This window comes from Narcine bancroftii, chromosome 3, assembly GCF_036971445.1.
Source record: "Narcine bancroftii isolate sNarBan1 chromosome 3, sNarBan1.hap1, whole genome shotgun sequence".
Taxonomy (NCBI): domain Eukaryota; kingdom Metazoa; phylum Chordata; class Chondrichthyes; order Torpediniformes; family Narcinidae; genus Narcine; species Narcine bancroftii.
Window position 1 is genome coordinate 85,693,875 of NC_091471.1, and position 27,759 is coordinate 85,721,633.

At 41.8% G+C, this 27,759-nt stretch overlaps 1 protein-coding gene across 2 annotated transcripts in view; it reads right to left on the reverse strand.

Moving 5' to 3' along the window:
- Window positions 1-27,759, reverse strand: part of pde4d (phosphodiesterase 4D, cAMP-specific) — a 1,272,582-nt gene that overhangs the window by 1,244,641 nt on the left and 182 nt on the right. Inside the window, exon 2 of one of the 2 annotated variants that reach the window (XM_069924453.1) lies at window positions 26,661-26,749. The exons of the other annotated variant lie outside the window; for it this stretch is intronic. The gene's annotated coding sequence lies outside the window, so the exon portion shown is untranslated. The remainder of the gene's footprint in view (window positions 1-26,660; window positions 26,750-27,759) is intronic. 2 annotated transcript variants of the gene reach the window in all.

Genomic DNA, 27,759 nt, shown 5'->3' on the forward strand with positions numbered 1-27,759 from the left:
TTTTGTGTTTTTACTTCATCCACGGTGTCTACAGATTTTCATGTTTTACACCCCCAGCCCTCCCACTCCCACCACCAGCACGGTAAGGAATGTAGCCTTGACCATGGCATAGGCCAACACATGTAATGTTGCAAATGCTCTATGTTAACTGCTGCAATGAATACCTTACTAAACCTGGTATTGCCGTTTTGTCAATATCCAGTCTGTGGCCACAGGTAGTGATATCCTGATAGTCTATGGAAGAGCTTCCACAGGAGGAGGTAGAGGTGCATACAATTACATATAAGGAGACATGTCAACAGGTACATGACTAGAGAAGGTTCAACAGGATATGATTCCTGTTTCCCTGTTCAACAGATCTATGACAAGTGTGATGCCTTCTCTCTGCAGCAGCCCATTGTACCAGAAGAACTTGATCCACTACAACAAATCATAGATGGCTACAGAACAACAAGGACAACCTAATAATATAATAACTTGTGCACACGCTCAATGGTTCAATAAAAATGCCCAGTTATCACACAGTTGGGGTGCGTCAGTTATGTTGCCTAATCTCATCACATCAAGGGCCAGGTGTGGTCTTCAGTTATTCAGTAAACAGCTTTGGAACAGGAAAGTGATAGGGAAAGAGAGATTACTTAAACAGCCATTTTCTGACAAGCCTATACAAGTAGTAGGTAAATTATTGGAGGGTGTTCTGAGAGATCGGGTAGACAATTATTTGGACAGCCAAGGGCTGATTAAGGATAGTCAGCATGGCTTTGTGCGTGGTAGGTCATGTTCAATGAAATCTTATAGAGTGTTTTGAGGAGGTTACCTAGAAACTAGATGAAGGAAAAGCTCTGGATGTTGCTTACTGTAAGACCTCTGGCAAGTTCCCACATGGGAGGTTAACTCGGAAGGTTCAGACAAGAGGTATTCATGGAGAGGTTGTAAACTGGATTGGAAATTGGCTGAATGGAAAAAGACAGAGAATGGTAATTGATGATTGTGTTTCAGTCTGGAGGCCTGTGATTAGTGCTGTACCTCAGGGATCGGTGCTTGTTGTTTGTTGTCCAGATCAATGATCTGGATGATAATGTGGTGAACTGGATCAGCAAATTTGCTGATGACACAAAGATTGGAGGCGTTGTGGACAGCGAGGAAGGCTTTCAAAGCTGGAAAATGGGACAGAAAATGGCAGATGGAATTTAATGCAGAAAAGTGTGAGGTGTTGCATTTTAGAAGGACAAACCAAGATATGACATACATAGTGAAAGATAGAGCACTGAGGAGTGCAGAGAAACTGATTAAAAGGGATCTGGGAATACAGATGTATAATTCCCTGAAAATGGCATCACAGGTTTGTGAAGAAAGCTTTTGGCATCTTGTCCTTAATAAATCAAAGTATTAAGGAGTTGGGATGTTATGATGAGATTGTATAAGACATTGATGAGGCCAAATTTGGAGCATTATGTGCAGTTCTGGTCACCAAACTACAGGTCAGGAAGGATATCAATAAGATTGAAAGTATGCAGAGAAGCTTTACTCAAATGTTGCCGGGTCTTCAAGAGTTGAATTACAGGGAAAGATTAAACAGGTTAGGACTTTATTCCATGGACTGTAGAAGAATGAGGGGAGATTTGATAGAGGTTTACAAAATTATGAGGGGAAAAGACAGAATAAATGTGAGTAGGCTTTTTCAACTTGATTAGGATAAATAACTATGAGGGGTCATGGTTTTAGGGTGAAAGGGGAAAGATTTAGGGGGAACTTCATTCAGAGAGTGATGGGAGTGTTGAATGAGCTGCCATCTGACATAGTAAATGCAGGCTCGCTCTTAAGTTTTAAGAATAAATTAGATATATACATGGATGGGTGAGGTCTGAAGGGTTATGGACTGTGTATAGGTCAATTGGACTAGCAGAATAATATTTAGTAGAGACTTGAAGAGAACATTGATCTATTTTCTGTGCTGCAGTAGGATAGGGTCTATGTTTCTATTTGTAAACCATTCATTGACTGTGGTGCTATGAAACACAACTCCACATGAACGGAGCCCTCCATAATATTTGGGACAAAGACACTTTTTTCATTTATTTGTCCTTGTGCTTCACAGTTTTAAATTTGTAATCAAACAATTCACATGTGATTAAAGTGCACATTCCAGAATTTATTCAAGGTTATTTGTATACATGTTGGTTTGACCTGTAGAAATTACAGCACTTTTTATACATAGTTATCCCATTTCAAGACACCATAATGTTTGGAACATTTGGCTTCACAGGTGTTTGTAATTGTCAGGTATGTTTAATTGCTTCATTGGTGCAGGTGTAAGAGAGCTAGGCTGCTTCTAAGCTTTTGATCGCCTTTGGAGTCTGTAGTTACCATTTTTCAACATGAGAACCAGAGATGTGCCAATGAAAGTCAAAGAAGTCATTATGAGGCTGAAAAAACAAGAATAAAACAATAAGAGACATCGCTCAAACTTAAGGATGACAAAAATCAACTGTATGAAACAGAAGAAGAAAGAACGTACTGATGAACTCAATAATCGCAAAGGGACTGGTAGGCCAAGGAAGACCTCCATTGCTGATGACAGACATATTCTCTTCACCATGAATAAATACCCCCCAAATGCCTCAGAAACATTCTTAAGGAGGCTGGTGTGGATGTGTCAATGTCTACTGTCTGCAGAAGTCTTCATGAACAGAAGTACAAAGGCTGCACTGCAAGATACAGTAGATAATCACTGAAACAGGATGGCCAAATTACAGTTTGCCAAGAAGTATTTAAAAGAGTTTGCAGAATTCTGGAAAAGATCTTGTGGATGGATGAGATTAAGATTAACCTGTATTAGAGTGTTGGCAAGAGCTAAGTGTGGAGTCATAAAGGAACTGCCCAAGATCCAAAGCATAGCACCTCAGCTGTGAAACATGGTGGTGGGGGAGTTATGGCCTGGGCATGTATGGCTGCCACAGGTACTGGCGCCTTTAACTTCATTGATGATTTAACTACTGATGGTAGTAGCAAAATAAATTCTCAGATGTATCTTCTTTTCTTTGGCTTGGCTTCGCAGATAAAGATTTATGGAGGGGTAAGATGTATAGAAACATCTTATCTACTCAAAACTGAGTAATTGCCTCCAAATTAATTGGATGGCACCACCATACAGCAAAAGTGGGATTGTACTCCTCCCCCCTCCACCCCCCTGCCCCTCCGCCCCACCATATTTATTTGGGCAACTGTTTACATTTTGTCATGCTTTAATGAAGGGCTGAAGCCAAATCATTGGTTTTGTATCTTTACCTTTGCTACATAAAGTACACTGTTTGAGCTGCTGAGTTTCTCCAGCATTGCATTTTTACTTCAATCACCGTGTTGGCAGTCTCTCGTGTCTTACCGTGCAAGAACAGACTACTCATGGGACAGCACCTCAACATCTGTGTGTTGTGATTCCTTGGAAGCACAATAGACACTGGTGTTCACAGATAAGGCAGACTGAGCATCTTCAGCACTTGTGGCTTCTGCCTGTGCTTCAGTGAAGCTGAAATGTCAGTCATCAAGCACTTCATGGTGGGTAAGTCCAGAACTGTAACAAAATTGGCCTCCGCTTCTTTGCTGGAAAGGATGAGCTGAAATCTCAGGACAAATTTGGTCCTGTAAGTTTTCTGAGCACTCTGCTACAGCACCTCGAGGACCAGGTGTAGCCTTCATGACAGTGGCTGAGAGAGCTGGCACCTGGACTCCCATGTTGCAGGCTACTCATGCTGTACAACACATTGTGCAATTATTTCACTATCCTCCATGGGTCAGCATCTGAGTTAAGCTGGGAGCTTGATGCCTAGTGGCAGTTTTTCCTCCTCTTCACCCCATGTTTTCCATCTTCTACCATTGCATGACAACATGCGAGTGTTTGGCAGTGTGGAAGAAGAAAGCACAAGGAGATGATGGGGGCAGAAAGCAAGTGCACAAATTCAGAAGGAGGATTTGAGACAGATGAGATGGAAGGATCAGATCACTTTCCAGGCCTGCACTTGACATGGACTCAGCAGTGGCTGATCTAATGCTTGCATCCATAGACATTCTCCAGTATGAAAATGCTATCAGTTCTGTTTCCCTCCTGAAGCGAAGCCTCTTGCTACTTCAGTGTTTACACCAGTGAGTGATTATTTGGACCAACTGACAATTTATGGTATTTCATGTGCAATTGCTGACATCGATGACTACAGACTACCTCTGGACTTTTTTTTAAGCAGTACAGCATCCGAGTCCTCAAGGTCTGACTCTTGGCATCAATTGGCATCCCAATACCTTTAGGGAGTATGTTCAGGGGGCCAATACAGAGCAAATAACTGCTTCTCTTCACATCCAACATATTGTTGAACATTCCAAAGCTCATCCTGTCATGGTGCCATTTATATACATTGTTAGGTCCTATCTGTAGCCCCAATAATGACACAGACATAGACTGAGGGGAACAATAGGCTTTATTGTACTAGAGACTGCTGGCCCGGGTCCAAGGCTAGAAAATGAGCGGGAAGGAGAGGGGACTCGACCTTTATGTCCTGGGGTTACATGGGCAGGTCCAGGGAGGAGTTAAGGACAGGGAGACACCCAGAGGGCAGGCCATCCAATACACATAATCATATCACCACATCCACCCCCTCTTTAAAATAATGGAACCCACAAAAAAAACAACAGCAAATTGAAGGTGACAACAGCAACAATAATAACAGAGGTGGAAAGAGCAGACATTCCCTCCCCCTACCCCCACCAGCTAGAGGTTTAACCACACAGGCGACCTCCTCTGTCTGCCGGACCTCTGGGGAACCAACGTGGCCATGTAGGTCTCCTCCGTAGAGGGGGCTGATGGGGGAGAGTCTGGTGCTGGGATGTACGGGGTCATGGTGCTGCCGGGGTCTCCCAGGGTGATGGGGGGGTTCCTCCGCTGCTTCACGGGGGGTAGAAGCCTGGACATCCAGTGGCAAGGCAACCAGCTCGGAGTCCAGGGTCGTGCTTTGGTTCAGCACAATCGGATCTGCAGCGTGGTCGGCGGCTGACAAAGGAATCTCAGGGTCTCCAGCCCTTGCCAGGTCTCGTATTGGCACAGTGTCCTCGAGGCCATCCGGATACCTCAAAAATGCGTATTGAGGGTTTGCATGTATGAGGTGCACCTCTTCAACCAGTGGATCCGTCTTATGGCCCCTGACGTGCTTCCGAAGCAGAACCAGCCCTTGGTGTCATCAGCCAGGGAGGGATGGATGCACCATTCGCCGATCTCCTAGGGAAAGCAAAGCGGTGTTCATGCAGGGTGGTATTAGTGGCGGTGCACAGTAACAACCGGATGGCGTGGAGAGCCTCAGGCAAGACGTCCTGCCAGTGGGACACTGGCATACTTTTGGACCTAAGGGCTAGGAGCACTGCCTTCCAGATGGTGCCATTCTCCCTTTCCACCTGGCCATTACCTCTGGGGTTATAGCTGGTGATCCTGCTGGTGGCTATGCATCTGGCCAGGAAGCACTGTCGCAGCTCCTCACTCATGAACGAGGTCCCCCGGTCACTATGAATGTAGTCGGGGTACCCAAACAGAGTGATGATGCTGTGCAGGACCTTAATAACCATAGATGAGGTCATATTTGGGCAAGGAATTGCAAAAGGGAACCTGAAGAATTCGTCCACCACCGTCAGAAAGTGCGTGTTCCTATTTGTGGTTGGGAGCGAACCATTGAAATCAACACTGAGTCATTTGAAGAGGTGGTTGGTCTTGATGAGGTGTGCCTTTTCTGGCCGGTAGAACAGACTGACACACTGCGCAGATCTGGCAGCATCTGGTCGTGGACTTGACATCCTCAATGGAGTACGGGAGATTCCGTGTCTTAATGAAATGATACAACCACGTGACTCCAGGGTGGCACAGATTATCGTACAGGGTCAGGAGACAGTCAAGATGCGCGCTGGCACACGTCCCTTGGGATAGGGCATCCGGGGAGCGGGGGGGGTCATTGAGCTTACCCGGCCTGTGCAAGATATCATAATTGTAGGTAGATAATTCAATCCTTCACCTCAGAACCTTGTCGTTCTTGATCTTACCCCGCTGTTTAGCACTGAACATGAAGGGCACTGCCCTCTGGTCAGTGAACAGGGTAAATCTCTTACCGGCCAAGTAGTGCTGCCAGTGGCCACTGCCTCAACGATTGCTAGTGCCTCCTTCTCGACAGAGAAGTGCCAGAGTTCGGGACCATGCAGGGTCCGCTGAGAAAATGGTACCGGCCGGCCTGCCTGTCTGGTTGAGTGTGGCGGCTAGTGCAAAATCAGAGGCCTCGCTTTCCACCTGAAAGGGGACGGATTCATCCACGGCCTGCAATGTGGCCTCAGATCAGATGAAAAGTAGCCTGGGCTTCCACCGATAATGGGAAAGTAGAGGATTTAATTAGGGGGTGGGCTTTTTCAGCGTAGTTTGGCTCCCATTGTGCGTAGTATGAGAAATGGAAGTTGTGGACAGTCAGTGGTGGTTGGGGGCCTCTGAACGCCATTGTCATGCTCCTGAACTGACTCTGAAAGTCAAGGCCCAGGAGGATTGGCGCACATAGACGAGGCATGATTAATAATACAAAGTCATTTTAACATTTACCCCCCCCCCCCCGCCTCACCAACCCCGTCAGCGACACTACACAATACTCCCAGATACTAGTCTGTTAGTCCTTTGCAGATATTGATACCATCCCAGTCATGGGTTGGACCGGGAGGGAGAGTCTCTGGACCACGTCGGGATGCACAAAACTTTCTATGCTACCGCTATCGGAAAGATAGTTCATTTTATGTCCATTCACCTTGATCTGCATCATGGAGTTCGAGATCTGGTGAGGGTTGGCACAGTTCAGTGTCACCAATGCTAGGACAGGCATCCCTTCATCGTCATCATTGGTGGGGAGGCCTTCCCAAGATGGTGACCTTGATGTTCGATGAGGAAAAAGGCGGAAGTGGAGTCGTGGTGATTGGAAGTGATGTCATCGGAGCGGTAGGCCGAGGTGCTGAGGTTGGATGGTGCTCCCCTTAATGCACACGCGGTCAGCGCCGGAAGCTCCTCGGGAACGCACACCACGCTGCTCCCAGACTGTGGTTGGGACCTGCAGACCTTTTGGCGATGGCCCTTTTTCCCGCAGCCTGAGCATGTAGCTCCCCTTGCAAGGCAGAGATGTCTCGTATGCCTGGACTCGCATGTCTTGTATCCATGAATTATGGTATTTCTTGTGCAATTGCTGACAGGCATGCATATCACCATGCCATTGCAGCCGCGGTCAGGTCGGTAACACCCGACACTGAGTCCCAGGCCTAAGGCCCTCATGGTGGAAAATACGTAGATGGCCCGCTTCTGCTCGTGATCGACACCGCGTGGCACTGGGCTGAGTCTAAGCCTGATCAAGTTGATAACCTTATTGAGTAGGAGCAGGTCCTCCTCAAGGAGTCATTGTCGGATATAATCTGACCTCAGACCTGACATGCAGGTGTCTCGAATCAGCTATTTCATGTACTGGGTTCATGATATCATGGCCGTGGGATCCCCTATACAGTCTTTTCCCAGTGTGACCAGGGGCAAGACGAACTCTTCAGTGGACTCACCAGGCTGTTGTTTTCGGGATGCCAGCAGGTAACAGGAGTAGACCACGTTCACTTTCAGCTTATACAGTGCCAGCCACTCAGCCATCACCTCGTTATAGGTCACACTGCCTTGGAAGGCCAGAGAGGCCCTCTGGCCGACTTGTGCCTGAAAGTGATGTCAGGGCAGTCAATGTGCAACAACACCGCAACGCCTTGAAGCTGGATGCTTTAGTCAACGGGATTGACTCCAGTTACATCCAACAGAGGCTGCTGGAGACGGAGACCTTAACTTACGACCAGACAGTCACTCTAGTCAAAACACTGAGAAGTGCCATGCGGTCCAGTGAAATGCTGGAAACCGAAAAGGAAACATCCAGGAGTGCTGGAACCCCAAAGGAAAGAAAAAGGTGAACTCCTGAAAAATGCTACTTCTGTAATAAGAGCTGGCACCCCAGACAGAAGTGCCTGGCTCGATTTGCTACCTGCAGCTATTGTGGGAAACTTGGCCACTTCGCTAAAGCGTGTAAGGCGAAAAGCACTCCCACTGATAAGAAGAAGAAGAGAAGCACCAAGAAAATGTGTCCTGGAGCTGCAGGAATGGAAGACTACTGTGAAAAGGGGAAATCTTCAGATGAGCAGGCTGAATTGACTTCAAATGACGGCGAGGTGAGATCCCCTGTGATAGCTCAATTGACTCCAAAGCTTGGGGGATGTTAAAGACTGGAATGGTCGACTATGAAGGGGGAGGTGAATGGTGAGACTCTTGATTGTCTAATCGACTCAGGGAGTGCTGACAGCTACATCCACAAGAGAGTTGCCAGAGCCTTAAATTTGTGGAGATATCCAGCGAACCGAAAGGTATCGATGACTTGTAGTGAACTTACAAAACCTGTATGGGACAAGTGTAAAGTTACTTTAAATTTGCAGGGACATTGCCTGGCTGATGTGTGGCTCTTTATTATGCCAGAGCTCTGCGCCCCTGTTGTACAATCTCAGATGAACAGTGTAGTGTTAAATTTTGGTGGGCCACTTACCATCCGCCACACTAGTTACTGCGGTCTGTCCACATTAAAGATCAAAGCTCCCTCCCTTTTCAGTGATTTATCCCCCGAGTGTCAGCCAATAGCCATTGAGCCATTCTTACAGCAAAGAGGATTGTGAGTTTATCAAAGCTGAGACCCTGAGATTGCTTAAAGAGAGAGTAATTGAACCCATTAAGAGTCTGTGGCGAGCCCAGATGGTAGTTGTGAAAAATCACACTAAGAAACGACTGGCTATTGACTACAGCCAGACAATCAACCGTTACACTAACCTGGATGCCTACCCCCTGCCACGCATCAATGAAATGATTAATCAGATAGCGCAATACAAAGTTTACTCCTCCATCGACCTCAAAGCAGCTTATCACCAAATCCCCATTTAAAAAAAAGCAACAACCCCATACAGCCTTTGAGGCTGATGTGGGGGTTATTCCAGTTTAAAAGGGAACCTTTTGGGGTCACTAATGGTGTGTCAGTGTTTCTGAGGGAAATGGATAAGATTGTTAGGATGTATGAGTTACAGGGTACGTTTCCCAATCTGGATAATGTCACTATCTGTGGGAAAACACAGGCTGAGCTCGACAACAACTTGAAGAAATATTTCGCAACAGCTAAAGAACTCAACCTTACATTTAACGAGGGCAAATGTGTGTTCAACACAACAGAGCTACCCATTCTGAGCTACATTGTCCGCAGGGCGAAATCCGCCCCGACCCGGAAAGAATGGCCTCCCTTAAGGAGTTACCACCCCCAAACTCAGCAAAAGCCCTTAAAAGGTGTATGGGATTCTACTACTGCAAATGGGTTCGGGACTACACGAAGGCACACCCTCTGTTTGACACTAAATCTTTTCCTCTCTCCAATGTCCTTAAAGGCTTTTGAGAGAATTAAAGCTGATATTGCCAAAGCTGCAATCTCGTCCATTGACGAGGATGTCCCATTCCAAGTGGAAACTGATGCCTCAGATTGTGCCTTGGCAGGAACCTTTAATCAAAAGGGCAGACCTGTGGCATTCTTCTCCTGCACATTACGTGGACCTGAACTTAAACATCCTGCCATTGAAAAAGAAGCCCAGGCTATTATTGAAGCTGTTCGCTACTGGAGACACTTTCAAGTTGGCAGAAAATTTACTCTTGTCACTGATCAGAAATCTGTAGCCTACATGTTCAGTATTAAACACAAAAGTAAAATCAAGAATGATAAGATGGCATGCTGGCAAATAGAACTCTCAACATAATTATGAGATCCAGTACAGACCAGGCAGGTTAAATGATCCCTCTGACGCATTGTCACGATCTTCTGCTGGTGCTCAGCTGGAGGGACTAAAAGAGATCCATAGCAGACTGTGCCACCCAGGAGTCACGGGATTCTTCCACTACGTAAGGGGTAACAACCTTCCTTACTCTCTGGAAGAAGTCAGGAAACTGACTGTTTGCGCAGAATGCAAACCACAATACTTCAAAGCTCCAGAGGCCACTCTCATCAAGGCAACCAGATCTTTTGAGAGGATTGGCTTAGATTTTAAAGGGCCGTTACCTTCCAACAACAAAAATGTTTATTTCCTTACTGTAATTGACGAATATTCCAGGTTTCCCTTTGCGATACCCTGCCCTGATGTCTCGTCAGCATCTGTCATTAAATCATTTGACAGAATCTTCAGCATTTTTGGTTTTCCCAATTACATTCATACCAATAGAGGCTCAGCATTCATGAACGCTGAACTGCAGCGAGCCCTGCTACGAAATGGGATTGCCACCAGACGTACCACGAGCTACAACCCGCAGGGCAATGGGCAGATTGAAAGGGCTAATGCTACAGTCTGGAAGACTGTTAATCTTGCTTTAAAAACATATGGTTACCCTGTTACTCTTGTGGCAGGAGGTGCTGCCTGAGGCACTACATTCTATTCGGTCTTTACTGTGTACTGCAATAAATCAAACACCACATTTCCTTTCCTAGGAAATCAGGAATTGTGATGGACTGGCCAGCCTGTTTATCTGAGCCTGGAACCGTGCTGCTGAAGAGCCACGCTCAGGCGCATAAAACAGACCCCCAAGTCCAACCAGTTCAGCTACTGCATATTAACCCCAACTACACTCATGTTAAATTCCCAGATGGGAGTACTGACACTGTACCCCTAAGAGATCTGGCCTCGCCTGGTTTGCCCCTTCCTCACACCCCTACTTAGAGGGAGCCTGAGAGGTTGGACTCACCCCCCCCAGCCTGTGACCCCTAGTAAGCTTTCAGATGGCCATGCTGAGGCTCCACTGCCTCATGCTGGCGATTCTGGAGCGGGTCCAGAAGCCAGTCCTTCGCACACTACAGACCCAGGACCTGTACCAGCTCCCAAGGTTGCAAAGGAGCCATCTGTTTTGAGATGAAGCACCAGAATTCATAAACAATCTGACAGGCTGACATATTCATAAAACATCTCATTTTATTTCAATAGCTTGCTAGATACTGGCGTATTTTGGCTGTTAGAGTATCTCAAGGCCAAACATGGTATCCATGTATCACTTGCTTCAGTCTTTCCTAGCAGCTGTCCTTTTGATTTTAACCCTTCTTCTGCCGGGGGAGACTGTGGTGAATGTCTGCCAAGCTGCCTGTCTCCCCTCTGGTGAGCCTTGCTGTACTAACATTGGCTGTGCATTATCTCTACTGTTAAGGACACTCCCCTTGGATATAACTGTATATGCATCTATTGTCTTTCATTATTGTACCATGAGTTTCTGCTAATAAAAGCCATGATTATTGTTTGACCACATCGTCTTTGTCTACTTCATCAACTGGCACTTCAGGATCTTTAGCTTCTTTTCATCAGAGTCGACCACCTCAGCAGTTGAGGAAGTTGTTGAAGCAGTTCATCCACTGCTCGAAGAGCACCGATGCACCTGGGACTTGGGGGTCTACTTCCAGCCGTTCTAGCACAGCAATTTCTCCATTACTGGAGACTTCTAAAATCAAGTACAATAAATTGTTGGGTGCTATCTGTAGCCCCAATAACAACACAGGCAAAGACTGAGGGGAACAATAGGCTATTGTGTACTAGAGCAGGGGTCGGCAACATGCAGAATTAAAAGAGCCATTTGGGCCTATTTCCCACCATTTGGAGCCGCAATACCAGTTTGATCCCTAAAATGAAAAAAAGTGTAATGAAACTATATATTACACTTATGCTATGTATACAAGGACTATAATTTGTTACATTTATGAAATAAAGGAACTACAAACAGAAAACGACTAGCATTTTATTTCTGTTTGTAACAAAGAAAAACAACAAATTATTTTGAACTCTTTAAAAAAAGACTCTGGCACGTATAAGTTTCAAATAAAATACACAAAGCGGGCCTGTTTGAGTCCATCCCTTATTTGTGGAATTTTTTTGAAAAAGAAATATTTGCCTTAATTTTAAAAAGCAAACAAAAAAAATGCCACTTTGTAATTTATTCTAAAGGTTGCCATTATCCGTTGATTTCCTCAGTCGCATAGCTACAGCAGTCAACCACCAACCTAAATATAAAACACAACTACATCAGTTTAGGGTCCAATATAAAAATATATATTTGCAAAATAATAACTCATTAAATGATTTCTTTCACCTGGTTAATGTGACTTCTGCTCTTGAACCTCACTGCACTGCTGATCAATATCAGGGCTGTAAGACATCACTTCGATCTTCGTGCAGGATTGCATGCTGTCATCTGTGAGGCATGAGCGATGTTTGATTTTTATGTAGTTCATGCTGGAGAAAACATGCTCACATAAGTATGTGGATCCAAAGATCGACAGGACTCCAAATGAATATTGTTTCATGTTCATGTAAGTGTTGGGAATTGAATTCCATGTTTCGAACACAAGTTTGTCCGGTTTGGGGAGGTTTTCAATTTCACTCCATTTGTGCTTCTGAGCAAGAATGGCCTTCTGACGAGCAACATCTTCCAAGATCAGCTGTCAAGCTTCTGAACTTAGACACCCATAAATCTTTGTCAGCTATATCGGCCAGTTCGATCTCAAGATCGGGTTGACTTACATCATATTCAACAGGGATAAATTGATGTTTAGGGGAGTGACAAGGAAGGACAATGTGTTTTTTTTTTCCTCTCTGAACTCACAGAATCTCTCCCCAAACAGAGATTACAGTGAAATGATTCCACGCTGTAAAACCTTGTAATTGATCTGATTGTGTGTTTCTTTGAACTCTCTCAAAGAGGGGAAGTGAGACAGCGTACCTCTCTGTACTTGTCTAGCAAACACTGTGATCTTGCACACAAGTGCCAAAACCTCCTCCAGCATCTGCAGGGCTGTGCCTCCTTTCCTCTGAAGACTTTTGTTCAGCATGTTAAGGTGCGCTGTCATATCCACCATGAAGTGCAGCGTTTCCAGCTAATCTGGATGTTTGAGCTCCAGAAAGGTGAGCCCTTTGCTTTTTAGAAAAGTTTTTACAAGCTCCAGACACACAGCGAACCATTCCAGCACCTCCCCTTTGGACAGTCACTGGACTTTGTTGTGCAGCAGGAGATCAGAGTATGTGCTTTCAACTTCTTCCATTAATGAACGGAACAGTCGATTGTTTAATCCCTTTGCCATTATTTTGTTCACTTTCTGTTTGACAAGATTCATCACTTCTGTGCATTCTGGAGGAAATGTTTGAGCGCACAATGCCTCTTGATGCAGAATGCAGTGAAACATCAGCAGTTTTCTATCTAGCGACTTCTGAAGTAAAGTCACAAACCCCTTCTGTGCTCCTGTCATACTCGGTGCCCCTTCAGTAGCCACTGACACCAAGTGGGTGGTATTTATTTCTTTGGTCTTTAAACAAGTTAACACAGCCTCACAGATGTCCTTCCCCCCATATTTGGCCTTTAAGTGGTATCAACTCAATGATTTCTTCCTGTGGTCCAGCAGTGTTCACATATCTGCTTAATAGCACTATTTGCTAAATATCACTTACATCTTTTGATTTGTCAAAGGTGATTGAGTATGCTAGAGCCAAATTAATGCCCCTTATTAGTAACTGGTGATATTTGCTGCCATTTTTATGGTCCTGTCTTGGACAGTCTTTGCAGAGAGTGGCATATCTCTGATTTTCTGAACAATTTCACTCTTTTTTTTGAAGTCCGAGAATAGATGTTCTGATATCTTGATAAATTATTCTTTTATATGTTCCCCATCTCTGAATGGCTTCCCGTGCCTGGCTATCTCCTGAGCTGCCACAAAACTAGCAGAAGTATTTGATTTAAACCACTTCAAAGTATTTTTACTCTGATCAACTTTCCGCAGCAGTTCCGAAACTGCCCTTTTTCTTTCATCTCCAGATGGGTATTTTTCAGCAAAAGCTGTGTGTTTATTCTGGAAATGACTTTCAACCTTTGATTTTTTGTTGTTTGCTAATTTCTCGCCACATATTAAGCTTTGTCAGCAGTGAAAGCAAATGAATCTGTCCGTGAAGCATTAAATGTTCTATTTTCATCAGAAACTTTTCTTTTGGATTTATCTATGTTTAGCTTACTGGGGGCCGAAAGTTCAAAACAAGTCACTTGCCAGGCGGCCACAGGTGACACATACAGTCATATCAACCACTGCAGAGCTGTGACGTAAATTTTAATCGACAAAATATTACAACACATTCTATATTAATGTTACAAGATCACCTTAATCACTGAAATAATAATTATAACATTGATAAAACTAACTAAATAAAAAAATAATTTAAATCAAATAGCCATTTACTGTATTCACACTATTTTTTCATAGCCACGACAGAGCCACATGCGTCTCCGGAGCCGTGGGTTGCAGACCCCTGTACTAGAGACTGCTGGCCCAGGTCCAAGGCTAGGAAATAAGCCAGAAGGAGAGGGGACTCGACCTTTATGGCCTGGGATCACATAGGTAGGACCAGGGAGGAGTTAAGGACAGGGAGACACCCAGAGGACGGGCCTGCCAGTACACATCATCATATCACCACATACATTTTTTTCCTACAGGTCAGCACAAGTTCCAGTCCCAGTGCATATCCCTCTGAGAACAGCAGGCTGCTTTAGTACCAATGTCTTCTCCCAACATGGCTCCGCTTTAAGGCAAGCGGCTACTCAACAGCATGGTCACTTGTGGCAGATGCAGCAATCATGGGAATTAACAGGGAACATGTATGGATTAACCCTCCACTCCAATTATGTACTTTCAATATACTTTTCCTGCCTATGAATTTTATTCATCCGCTTGTTCCATTGTTTTCATTTACAAATTCCAGAATTTGCAGTAACCCATCTTGTTCTTTTTAATACAAGACAAAATGCTAGATTTTCTCAACATAGTTTAGAATTTACTTTCCTACCAGTGGGTGGTTTTCTTATTCTTCCCCTCAAAATGTACTGCCACATGATTAATCATATTGAAATTAATTTGTTCTTAACAAAGAATTCAATTTTAATATCTCCTGTGTTTTGACTCAATTTTCTTTATTTACTTCTTCCAAATAGGTGTCATTTTAGAAATGAAATGATTTTTCTAACTAAATTAGATTACAAGAAATGCTATGCAAGAAAATAAGTGCTGGTTGAAGCTGGCACAAAATTATTGAATGTGACAACTTACCATCCAAAAATGCTCTGTATTCAAAATGCAAGTGATTGTTGTGTCATAACTAATCAACACACTGGCCACGCTCTGACTATTTAAAATGAAACTTATACAGACTGTTACACAGCTGCCAGATTTTACTGCCTTGATGACATAATGTGAAGACTCACAGATGACAGATGAAAGGATCATAAACAATTTTTCCTTTCATAGACAATTCTTCATTCCAAAAAAAATTTGGAGAAAAATAATGCATTCGTGTGAATGAAATTATATCTTGTCCAGCAAGATGGGTTTAATATCTTGGGACTTTGTCAACCTGTGCCACCTGAACCATTACAATTTTGGAAGACTTCAATGAGGGAAAGCAAGCTGCAGAATTTTCAACAGAGTGTTGCAGGCTTTGATTGAGACGACAGAGGCATGTACCATCCACAGAAGGTCCAGATGTGTTAAAGGCAATTGTTATCAGTGTTATATTTTATACCAAAGACGATAGTTTAAAATACATTTGAAGCATTGTGTCCTCCAGAGGAAAATTGTTAACTTATTTAAAGCCCTGTTAAGAATTTCCCATGAAGCTCTTAAACCTCACAATGGCATTAAAGTGTGGAAATGTATTCAAGCTGCTATCTACACAATTTACAATACTTGTCATGTTGTCTTTCAAATAAAATGTAGCATATTATAAATTAGAACAAATTACACAATTGGTGAAGCGGTTAGCACAACGTCTTTACAGCACCAGCGATCAGGACCAGGGTTTGAATCCTATGCTGTCTGTAAGGAGTTGGTATGTTCTCCCTATGACGACAAGAGCTTTCTCTGGGGGCTCCTGTTTCCTCCCACCATTCGAAGTGTACCGGCGATTGTAGGTTAATTGGATGTAATTGAGTAGCACAGGCCCATGGGCCAAAAGGGCCTGTTACTGTGCTATATGTTTAAAATTTAAAAATTTTTAAAATATATATTTCATTTTATTTCATCTGAGGGATTGTTCATTAAGTTCTGGACATCCATATAATTTTTCCCTAGAGCATGACAGGAGATTAATGCAAGAGAGAAGAATGACAGAAGCAGAATAGAGCTGCCAAGATTAGATATTACAAATGCAACATAATGTAAGTGTGAGATTTTCCACGTTGGATGCAAACACAGTAAGGCAAATTATCTGAATTGCATGGACAAGGAAAGGAGGAGCTCCAAGAGCAATACATAAATGTGCTGGAGAAATTCAGCAGGTCACACAACATGTTTAGGAAGTAAAGGGTAAACAACATTTGGGCCTGGGCACTTCGTAAGATATAAGCAAAAAGAGGTAGGCACCTGAATAAAAAGGTGGGGGAGGAGGAGAGGAGAAGGGAAGGGGGAAGAGCACAGGCTAACAGGTAAGAGGAAATAGGTGGAATGTAGAAAAAAAAGCTGAGATGTGATGGGAAAGAGGGAAATTGAAGGAAAGGAGATAAAGGAGGTAAAGGGATAAGAGAGAGAGAGAGAGAGACATGAGGGAGTTAATGGAAATTGGAGTTGATGTTATTGCCGCCTGGTTGGAGAGTGCCAGGATACAAGATGCTGTGACTGACAAAGATGCTTTTCTGTCCTGGTGCTCCAGTCAATGAAACTAAGCATGCAGGTGCCACTGTTGGAAATGGTATGTTGGCCTTCAAAGTGAGAGATTTTGATATGGGGAGAAAGACAGACAAAGCTCCTGATGTACTCTACTTCCTATTTCTGTGAAGAATATCTGACAAAGAAAAAAGGAAAATTATTGGATCAAACACTAATTCCAATTAGTTCCAAGGGGAAAATAAAAAGACAATAATTTGCAGTACTTGAACTAAGCTATCATATACTTTCATGCATTATTTGTCATTTTTAATGGTTCCTACTATTTGTTGATAAATAACAATAAACGTTTATCCCAATATTCAACTCAAGTACAAGGCTTTTATTTCCCCAGACATTTAGAATATATGATGTTAGCTTAAGTTAGTCCAGCAACAGGCCATTTGGTGCTTCTGCTTTATTTCTAATGTTTGACATTTGAAATACCATTCCTTCTTGGGGAAATTATTATAAAACATCTGTTAATACAGTTTTTCTCCTGAACTTATAATAATCAAGATGCAACACTAAAAAGACGAAAAGCAGATTGAATAAAGACCAAAGCACCAAGTAATATTTTAAATATGGTGTTAGCTTGTTTATGAAGACAGATGTGGCCATCATATAAAACCATGGTTTGCTATCAATTTCATAACTTCTAAAGTTGAAGAATTACTCCAGTTTATAAATATAAAAACGCACCAGGCCATGGGCTAATTTTCACTTTGAGACAATAAAGATTCAATTGCATTATACATATCGGTTTTAATTTTCAATGCCATTGACATGGAATATGGAAATAAATTCTAACTTCTCTTGAGGGACAATTTTAAAATAATGATCCCTTATTGCCAATCTGACAAAATAGCTTTTCCCTTTTCATCTTGTTAAGGCATTTCAATGTCATTTTCTGTTCCAGTATTTCAAGTTTCCACTGTTTGTGGTTATTCCTCCACAAACCACATGCAATTTGTCTATTTCTGGATTCTAATCTTGCGTGAAACTTCTCCAATATTCTCCTAAATCATGCTTTCCTCAAAAAGGTCAAGAAATACTCCACAACATCTATTTAGGATTACATCTCTAACATTTACAGTCTAACGTTATAGTCCAAAGGTGAATTTTTGTGCAGTACAGCACCTGTTTTGTTAATATTCCATGCAAGCTTTGGCTGTGTCTACCCTTAACCCATAACCTTCAAAATCTTCTGTAATCAAAGGCAAACTATTGAAAAATTAATTAGTTCAAACAATCAGACAAAAAGGGAAAGACCAAATAGAAGGCAAATAAAAGCTGGGAAGACCAACGATAGTTAAAGAATGAAGGAAATTGCCTGGAATAGGAATTGATGTTAAGAACAAAGAAATGAGAAGCTGGAGCCACTACTCGCCCCTGGAAGCCTGTTCCACCACCTCGAAGGATCTGATCAATTGCAAAGAGTTGTAGTTAAATTGGATTCAGGCTTTAAAAAAATAGAGAATTGAAAATGGAGGTTTTAGTATTGAGGCTTGACCTCATTTTGAAGGAATGAATAGACACGTAGCGTATTTTAACTGGATGAAAAATTGTAGATCCAATCAAGAACAATGAGTTTGTAATATTTTCTCTTTGCTACAAATATGTACATTTTGTATTTGCTGAAACTCTGCTAGTTCCCTCAGTAAATCAAAAATATAACCCAGATTTCCTTGAAAATGATGCCATATTTCATTATATCTTCACAGGATTAAAAATAGGAAAAAGGGCTTCTCCAGCTGTAGGAACCCACTAAGGTCAAGTGGGGAGATTGCCATCTTTTCCTGACAAATGAGACCAAGAGGAAGGAGCCAGGACCGAAAACCCACGCACACACTCCTCTGTTCTCATAGCAAAATAAGCATGGGTTGACACTGAAAAAAATAATGTTTACATGAAGATCAAACTTGTTTGCCTCTAGTTAGCCCACAAGATGGAAGACCCCAGTAATGAAAGTGAATTAACCACTGCAGGAAGATTTTAACAGTATTCACTCCCTTGTGCAAAGGGTTAAGATGTTCAGGGAACTGGAGGGGTGGGAGGAGGGAATGCTGGGCTAGAGACTCCCTGTGACAGATATTCCTGAAGTAATGGCAATGGCCAGCAGGCATGTGATGGAGGTGGATAAAGAGCAAAGAGTGAGAAAGGGATCTTTCTTTGCATAATTGTTGGAAGAAGACAGCAAAACAGAATGCATCAAGGGCGGATAGTTGCAGAGGCCATACTATTTTCTACCACAACAAAAGCCAATTCTGGAGCAGCCATTTACACAATATAGCGACAGGGGTAAGTCAAAGGCTAGGAATCCTGTGGGCAACTCACTTCCTAACTCCTGCAAGCCTGTCCATCACTAACATGGTTCACATCAGGAACATGATGGATCATCAACATTCAAAAAGTTCAACATCTTCAAGACACAACAGCCCATTTGATAAGTACCCCATCCAAAACCATTCACTCAGTCCACTCCTGGTACACTGTAGCAGCAGTTTGCGCCATCTGCAGCAACCATTCTCGATCTTTATTTGCTATGGCCACCTGAGGAATCTGCACAAAGTTTAGGGCCCCTTTCCCTGTGAAGCAGTCAACTTCTCTCCAACCGACTACAAAACAAAAACCATGAAAAATATTTATGTTACATGAGCTGAAAAGAAAACAAGGCTTTTACTCTGAGCTTGTGATTCCAAAACATACAGACAAATAGGGAATCATTTTTACTGAACATATAGAAAAGAAGAAAACTTGAACATGCACATTACAAGAAAAAACTTCTTACAGCATCATAAATAGTAATATCATTGTCCTTTAGCACCTCTGCATTCGTGTTCAGATTTGTAAATTGAAAAAATTTGTGACATTTGATTTAGCTCCACTAAAATTCAAGGTTTCTTTTTAAGGAAAGAAACAATGAAGTTATTGAGTTTACCCTGTAAGGGCTTGTTCAATAAATTGTGTTTGTCAATTATTTCTGCCAAACAAAATAGGTCTGCCTTTGCATCAATGAGTTTTCTCCATGCTCATTATGAGAAAGAAACAATTGAGTCCCAGAGTGTAACAAAATAATGAAGACAATTTCTTTGGACAGCCACCTCACCTTGGCACACAGCAGCAGTGCCTGGAAATGTTCATATTTTCTTCACACAGCTGCTGGAAGAGACCATCTTGAAAGGGATTTGATTTTATAAAATTTAGTCTTTATGAGAATTTAAAGCAAAGCAATTAAACATCCTCATAAGTTTTTAGCCACTAAGTGCTCCTTATGAAATATCCATAAACAGTAAAGACTGAAGGCATAACATTTTTCAGGCTTATGAATTCTCTGTATTGTCCAACCATTGAAGTGGCACCATGAGTTGCACAGGAAACTATGTTCTCCTTTACTGTTCTTATTTATACAATACTTAACTTCTTTGACAATAGTCAATCCCTTATTTTCTCTTTTAATTCTTCTGGCAAACAACATCTCTTTCATCAGCTTGTTTCTCCATGCTCATCACGATGGCGGCGCTGCAGGAGCTGCTGTAGTGGCAGCGCTGCCACTGGTGCAGACCCACAGGAAGCAAGGGAGCAGAGATGCAGCATTCCTGCAGGGTTCAGCAGCCCAGTTGACTGCCATCGGCTCCCCACAGGGTTTGAACAGCCCACTGAGGTGTTAATGGTGGTTTTAGTTGAAATCCCGCCACCTATTAATCGGCAGCAGCCACGTGGGGATGCAGACTCTGCGGAAGCGGAGGACTGGAGGAGGGCACCAGAGGATGGGAAGACCACCCACCCACATGCCCACCCTCAGTCTGAGAGGGAGAAGCAGAGGAGATGACCCCCGGGGACAGTTACCATGGTGAAGGGGCTCTGCAGCTGAGGGACCAGTGCATGCAGCAGGCTGCCGGAGACTCAAGGCAAGGAACCCACAGAAGCTGTAGGCTGCTGGAGACTGCTACCAGGAGACTCTTTCTGGGCTGCAGACTGCTGGAGACTGGCTCAAATTGTTACCAGGTATTGGGGTACTGAAGGGTTCTTGACTGGGTTGGAGGTTCAGATCTGGAGATCAGGTTGCCAATTGTTTGGACTGGACTCTGTGTGGCTGCGGAAGCGCTGGAGGCAAATCTACAGACACTCAGTGACTCTGACACTCTTTTGCTTCTCTCTCTCTCTTTGACTGTAAGCCTGATTGTAAGAACTGTAAGAGGTGCTTCAGCAATTCTTGCTGGTGGTGAATCTGTCTGCCTTGCAGCGCGCAAAAAAAATTCATGCATTATAACACTGTTTTATGCTATGATAATAAATTGAATCTTGAATCTTGAATCTTGAATCCATTCCAGAATCTGTCATAATCAATGAGAAGAACGTCATTCTGTTGCAGAGTGGATTTGTTTAATTATAAAGAGAATTCCTTGGATTGTAATGAAATAGCCAATTGTTTGTTCAATGTCCCTTTCCATCCCATCAATTCTTCTAGAAAAAGTGGAATTATTCAAGGGACTTCCCTGAATAGTTTCAATGGCATTTAAGTTCATGACATCAGATATTATTATGGACACTGAAGGCAAAATAAATGACTCAGTGATGTCATGAGTATTTTCACCTTTAGCAATCAATTCACTAATCTTGTATGATGCAAGAAGACCCTTTTCTAATTTCTGTGACATTTCAGTAATCATTGTTTGAGTGTTGGCCTTTTCTCAAAATTATCTCTAAGGATTTTGAAGTAATCCAAGAGTTTATCTTTCTTCTCTTTATGTACACTTTCTAAACATTGTTTTTGCTTGCTTGGTCAACAGCTTTCATTTCCAAATGTATTCAAACAAATTCAGCACATGGGCAGAGAAAAGTTTTGCAGAGATGTAACAAAACCACATGATAAGTATTCCACTGAATTCTGCCGACATTTCATTTTTTTGCCAAGGAACTCATAGGTTAATTTTTTTTTACATTTTTTAAAACTTTAGACATACAGCATGGTAACTGGCCATTTCAACCCATGAGTCCATGCCGCCCATTTTTCATCCCATTAACCTATACCCCCAGTACATTTTTGAATTGTGGGAGGAAACCAGAGCCCCTGGAGAAAACCATGAAGACACAGGGAGAACATACAAACTCATTACAGACAGAACAGGATTCAAACCCCAGTCCAGACCCGATCACTGGCGTTGTAAAGGCATTGCGCTAACCACTACGCCAACCGAGCAAAAATGAAACCATGTCTTACAAGAGTTAGCACAAAAGCCAGCTTAAATTTTATGGAAAATACTGAACATTTATAGAAAATACAAAAAACTAGCAGAAGGAGACATTCATTCACCACCCGTCACAAAAACTCAAGGCAAAATGAGGGCGCTTGTGGAAGTGAGAAATATGCAGCAAAACTTTTCGCCCTGCATTCTTATTCCTGGAATTGAAGGCAATAGAACAGAAGAGAAAATTTATGTGGAAGGCAACTCATGGCCAAGGCTGGTTCTATATCAGTCAAATCAATCGTGTCAAAGCAAGGAAATCTCTGAAAACATTGTTAATTCTCCACGTCCCTCCAAATGCCTCCAACCTTGAAAAATAAAACCTCACTTGCTTGGCAACTATACAGCAAAGCCTAGCAGCAAAGTATTTTCTGTCTCCAAAAAACTGATCAGTTTCCATGCCCCTTAATGTGCTGTGGCCCCCATTGAGAATGGTTGATCTACAGGATACCTTGCAGTAACTCACCAAGGCTCCACACACAGCTCCTTCCGAAAGCATTACCAGGGAGAAGGCAATACAAGTACGGGAACACCATCATCTTGAGGTTGTCCTCCAAGCCACACACCATCCGGACTTGATAAAAATATTAACCTTCCTCCCCTTCCTAAAACTCTTTTCCTTACAGTGTTGATGGTATCTACACACATCTCAAACACTGATGCAACTGAAGAAGGAGAGCTCATCATCATCAGGCACATTCTCAAAGACAATTAGGAATAGTCAAATAAATCTGTGAAGCCAACATCCTTGAATGAATTAGAAAATGTGGAAAGGCTTGATTTTAAGCTTATTTTCACTGGTTGCAGATGATTTATTCACCAGATCTTATGTTGATGAAGGACACAAGCTCAAAATGTTGGTTATGTACATTGTTGACCTAATGAATTTCTCCAGCATTGTGTTTTCCTTTCAACCATGGTGTCTGCAAGCATTCGTGATTTACTTCAAACCTTTTGTTTCATCGTAGAAATATTGCTAATTTGGATTGAGGATGAGCAAAGCCAAGCCCAAATGAACTGCGCAAGGCCAATCAGCATTATTTTAAGTTAATGTTTACATTTACAATGCATCTGAAAATAACCTTCAGGCTTCTAACATTTGATCAATTTTAAACAAAATTTAAATTTAGACATACAAGTAGTTGGATATATTTAAGACAGAGATAGGTAACTGAATAGTCAGGATATCAAAGGTTATGGGGTGAAGGCAGGGGAGTGGGGCTGAGAGGGAGAGTGGATCAGTTCCTAATGGAATGGCAGAACAGACTCGATGGGATGAAAGGCCTGCTCATGCTTTAATTCAACATATAGTTTATCAATCTGGGGGGAAAAAAAATTATATTTTTGACCAACACTGGGAATTATTTTTGACATCTTTCCAACAGATGAAAGAGTAAATTGAAGTTCCAGCTGCCTGTTCACTTGAACGTAAAGTTCCCTGGGTCCCAGCCAAAGAGTAGCATAAGGGACCTCATCAATCTGCATCACCAATCAATTTTTCTCATGGTCATAGGATCTTGCTGTCATATTTTTCTACGTTAGAACACAGACTATGTGCACAAGGTACTTAATTATCCAAATGTTTTTAAATGTTCTGAGGTTGAACAAATTCTAAAAAAAATGCACAACATTTACATTTCATTAAGACACTCTCAGAATCTAGGATGGATATTATACTTGAATGAAATGTACATGTTCAAATGAACACATCACAGTAGTTAGTGCTCTCCTTGGAAAAAGCATCTTCATGGTTCCAAAGGGAGAGTCGGTTTTTGATTTACAATGGAATTACGAAATGGAAACAGATCGTCAGTCCAAACTCGTTAATGTTATTGTTGACTTTCCAATTAAGCAAATATTCATGTCCATTTCTTTCAACATATGCATGTGAGGCTGCTACAGGAGGAACTTTCACAACATTTAAGAAACATCAAGATGAACATTTGAATCATCCAGACATCGTAGGCAACTGACCAAGTGCTGGTAAATGGGATAGGTTCTTTATGATCAGCATAGATGAGGTGGGTCAAAGGGCCAATTTATGTGCTTTATTCTCAAATATTCCTTTCACAAACTCTCATAAAAATTTTCCCTTTGCTGTGAATCTTATCCATGTGAATTCATTCTAGATTTTCTGAAACCTTCAGAATTATTTATTTATGCATTCATCAGATTCACATCTACACTGATTACAGCCAGTACAGGTCACTCGCCCTCATCCTGCAAACACCCCCAATTTTGCTCACCATTATTGATTCCCCAAGTTTAAAGATCAAATCTACCAGATGTTGTACCCACGATCCCCGCCACTGATTCCATCGCTCCTCAAAACAGCCTGACTTCAGTGGTTGGTAAGATTTTGGAGTCCATTATTAAGAATGAGGTTTCAGTATATTTGAAAGCCCATTGATAAAATAGGCTGAAGTCAGCATGGTTTCCTTCAAGGGAGATCTTGCCTGACTAATCTGTTGGCATTTTTTGAGGAAGTAACAAGCAGGTTGGACAAAGACAAGTCCATGGATGCTGTTTACCCAAGTTTACAGGAGCAGGATTCGGCCCTTCATGTATTTTCCATATACCTTTGTTATTCTTATTAATCAAGAGCCTTTCAACTTCCATTTTAAATATACCCAAAGACTTCGCCTACACAGTCATATGTGGCAACGAATTCCACAGATTCACCATCCACTAACTGAAGAAATTTTTCCTCATCGCTGTTCTAAAGGGACATCCTTTTATTCTGAGGCTGGTCCCTCTAGACCTGGACTCTCCTTCTGAAAAGATCTTCTCTATGTCTACTCTATCAAACCCTTTCAATATTTCCCTCCATCATTCTTCTAACTCCAGCATCATCAAATGTTCCTCATACATTAACTTTCTCATCCCCAGGATCATTCTCGTAAGCTCTGGGCCCTCCTCAACACCAGCACATCCTTCCTTAGGGCTAGGACCCAAAACTGCTCATAATGATCTAGATCAGTGGTTCTCAATCTTTTCTTTCCATTCACATCCCACTTTAAATAATCGCTATGCCATCAGTGCTCTGTGATTAGTAAGGGATTTCTTAAGGTGGTATGTGAGTGTGACGGGAAGGTTAAGATCCAATTGCTCTTGATCCAATTGTTACTGAAATATTTTACTTGAGACAAATTGTCATTGGCCCATTCCCTTTGGAGTTATGAAATCATGCACATAACAGGTCAATTAGGTACGATTAAAACAGTGGTTTTCAAACTTTTTCTTTCTACCCACATTTCTGTGGGGAAGGAGACTGAGAAATGATAACAGACATATTTAAAATTATAAGATGCACAATGACAATCATTTTCTCTATGGTAGGGATGCCAAAAGCAAGAAGGCATAGGTTTAATGGAATTCACAAAAATGCTGGAGAAACTCAGCACATCATGCAATATCCATGGAATGCAGAAAGCAGTTGACAATTCAGGTCTGAGCCCCTCTTCGATTATGCTGAAAATCAGGCAGATTTCCTCACTGCCAGAGCAAATGTGGAATCAGATATAATACTACATTTAGAGTCTTTTAGACAGGCATTTAAATAGGCAAAGCCTAGAAGGTGGCAGACCGAGTATAAACAAATGGGGACAAAGATTGGCATGGTGGGCTAAAGGGCCTTATTCTAAGCTATACAACTTCATATCTCTATGACACTCCATCAGACACCTCAGCTAATTGTAGACTCGCTTGTTTCCAGCAATTTTGTTCATATTTCTGATTGTCAAAGTTGAACTATGCTCTACTCAATACAGATACCTCAAATTGCTGAATTCAAATCAATATTGTATGTCACAGAGCTAATTCTACTGTTTTATATCCTTTCATAAAAAGAATGAGGTTCTTATCTACTAGCCAGGTACAAGATGGAATGACCCATCTTTACATAATAACAAGTGCAATGTCTTTCTATTGGCAGTTTTCTTTATTTGCTCAAATAAGAATGCAAAAAATCTAAACTCTGTTGTGCAAAGTATACATGAATTGCTTACTGACAAAGACAATTCCCAAAATTCATCAATGTTTACAATTACTGGCATTGAATCAAACACTGAGCAGAGCAGTTCACACAGCACTATTAGATCACCAACAACTAGGGTTCAAATCCATTGATGACTGTAAGGAGTTTGAACATTCTCCTGTGTCTACATAGGTTTCCTCTCACCCTTCAAAACCTGCAGGGTGTCATTGGGTGGCATAGGTTCGGGGGTCAAAGGGCCTATTACCATGCTGTATGTCTAAATGTAAAAATAAATATATTTAAAATAAAATAAAATACAATTGAAGCCACAAATGAAAATACAAAGAAAGCACACAACATCTGCACAATAACACCATCTGCAGAGGGAGAAACTAAGCTAACAATTTATTCAAAACTGAAAACACAACTAAGAAGTCAGATATTTTTTAAATTGCAAAGAAGGGGATGAGGTGGAGAAAACACATCAAAGGTTTTTTATATGTTTTTTACATAGAACTTATGTGATTTTTCCATTCTGAAGTGTCTCTCTACCTTCTGGGCATGGCCATTCACACAGGAACGACTAAAACTCCAAATAAACATATGACACCATGAGTTTAGACAGAATACCTGAAGTGTGATATTTAAGGAGGCTGGATGTCCTATTCATTAGCCCGCTGTTCACATATCACCTGCAGTTCACTTTAGACTGCGGCAATCTGTGAAAATAATTAGAGGTTGAGGAGGTAAAACGTCGAAACGGGGAATGAGTCCTTATTACACAAACTATAGCCAGGGAAATTGGGAATAATTTCCTGGAACACTGCAGCTGTGTAAAAAACAGATTGGATAGGGGAGAGACCAGCAGAGACTGAATGACACCAATCATGGTAGCTATCTGCCTGGAGAAGATGTAAACAGAAGGCAATTACAGTAAGTAAAGGCTGAGATAAACAAAACAAAGCTGGAAATGCATGCTTGAAAATATTGCAGTTGCTTGAAATGTGCAATTAAGAGAATGCTCAAAATACTCAACAAGACTGGTGGCATTTGTGAGGAGAAATTTGATAAAACAATGTCACCTTAAAATATCAACATGAATTCCATTTCTATCTCCACAAGGGCTACCTGAATTATTGAGTATTTCCAGAATTCCAGTTTTTCTAGGATCTGCAGTGATTTACTTTTGGCCTATTGAAGCTTGATCCAATATAAGTGAGGAAGCAATATGGAGAGAGAGAGCACAGGGAATTTTCAAATCTTCATAAAAATAGAAAAAAATGCATGGGATGAATTATAAATCATATTTTCTGTATGGACAAACCTTCCCAAAATGAATACCCGTGGACGCTATTGCTTTCTCTCTTGATAATGCTGAATATTTCACATTGAAATTAATCAGATATATGCCAGGTCTACTTTCAAACTCTTACCGTGCACTGAGCAATACTGTGTTTTCAGCATTGCGAATGGAGAATTTCAGAAGTATACATCTAAATCAATTATGAAGTGTTGAACACTACTCTTGGGAATAAATTCAAGAAAGAGGAATCAAACACTGCAAAGTGTAAATACTATAATGAAAATAATTACCATGTTAATCAGTGTTATTAGATTTGACTTTTAAATCACTTTGCAAATAAAGGATAAATTATTATCTTTAAGTTGAATTATTATGAAATCAGTGTAGAAAAGAGCCATCATTCATAAAAGGGAGAAGTTTTCAAGC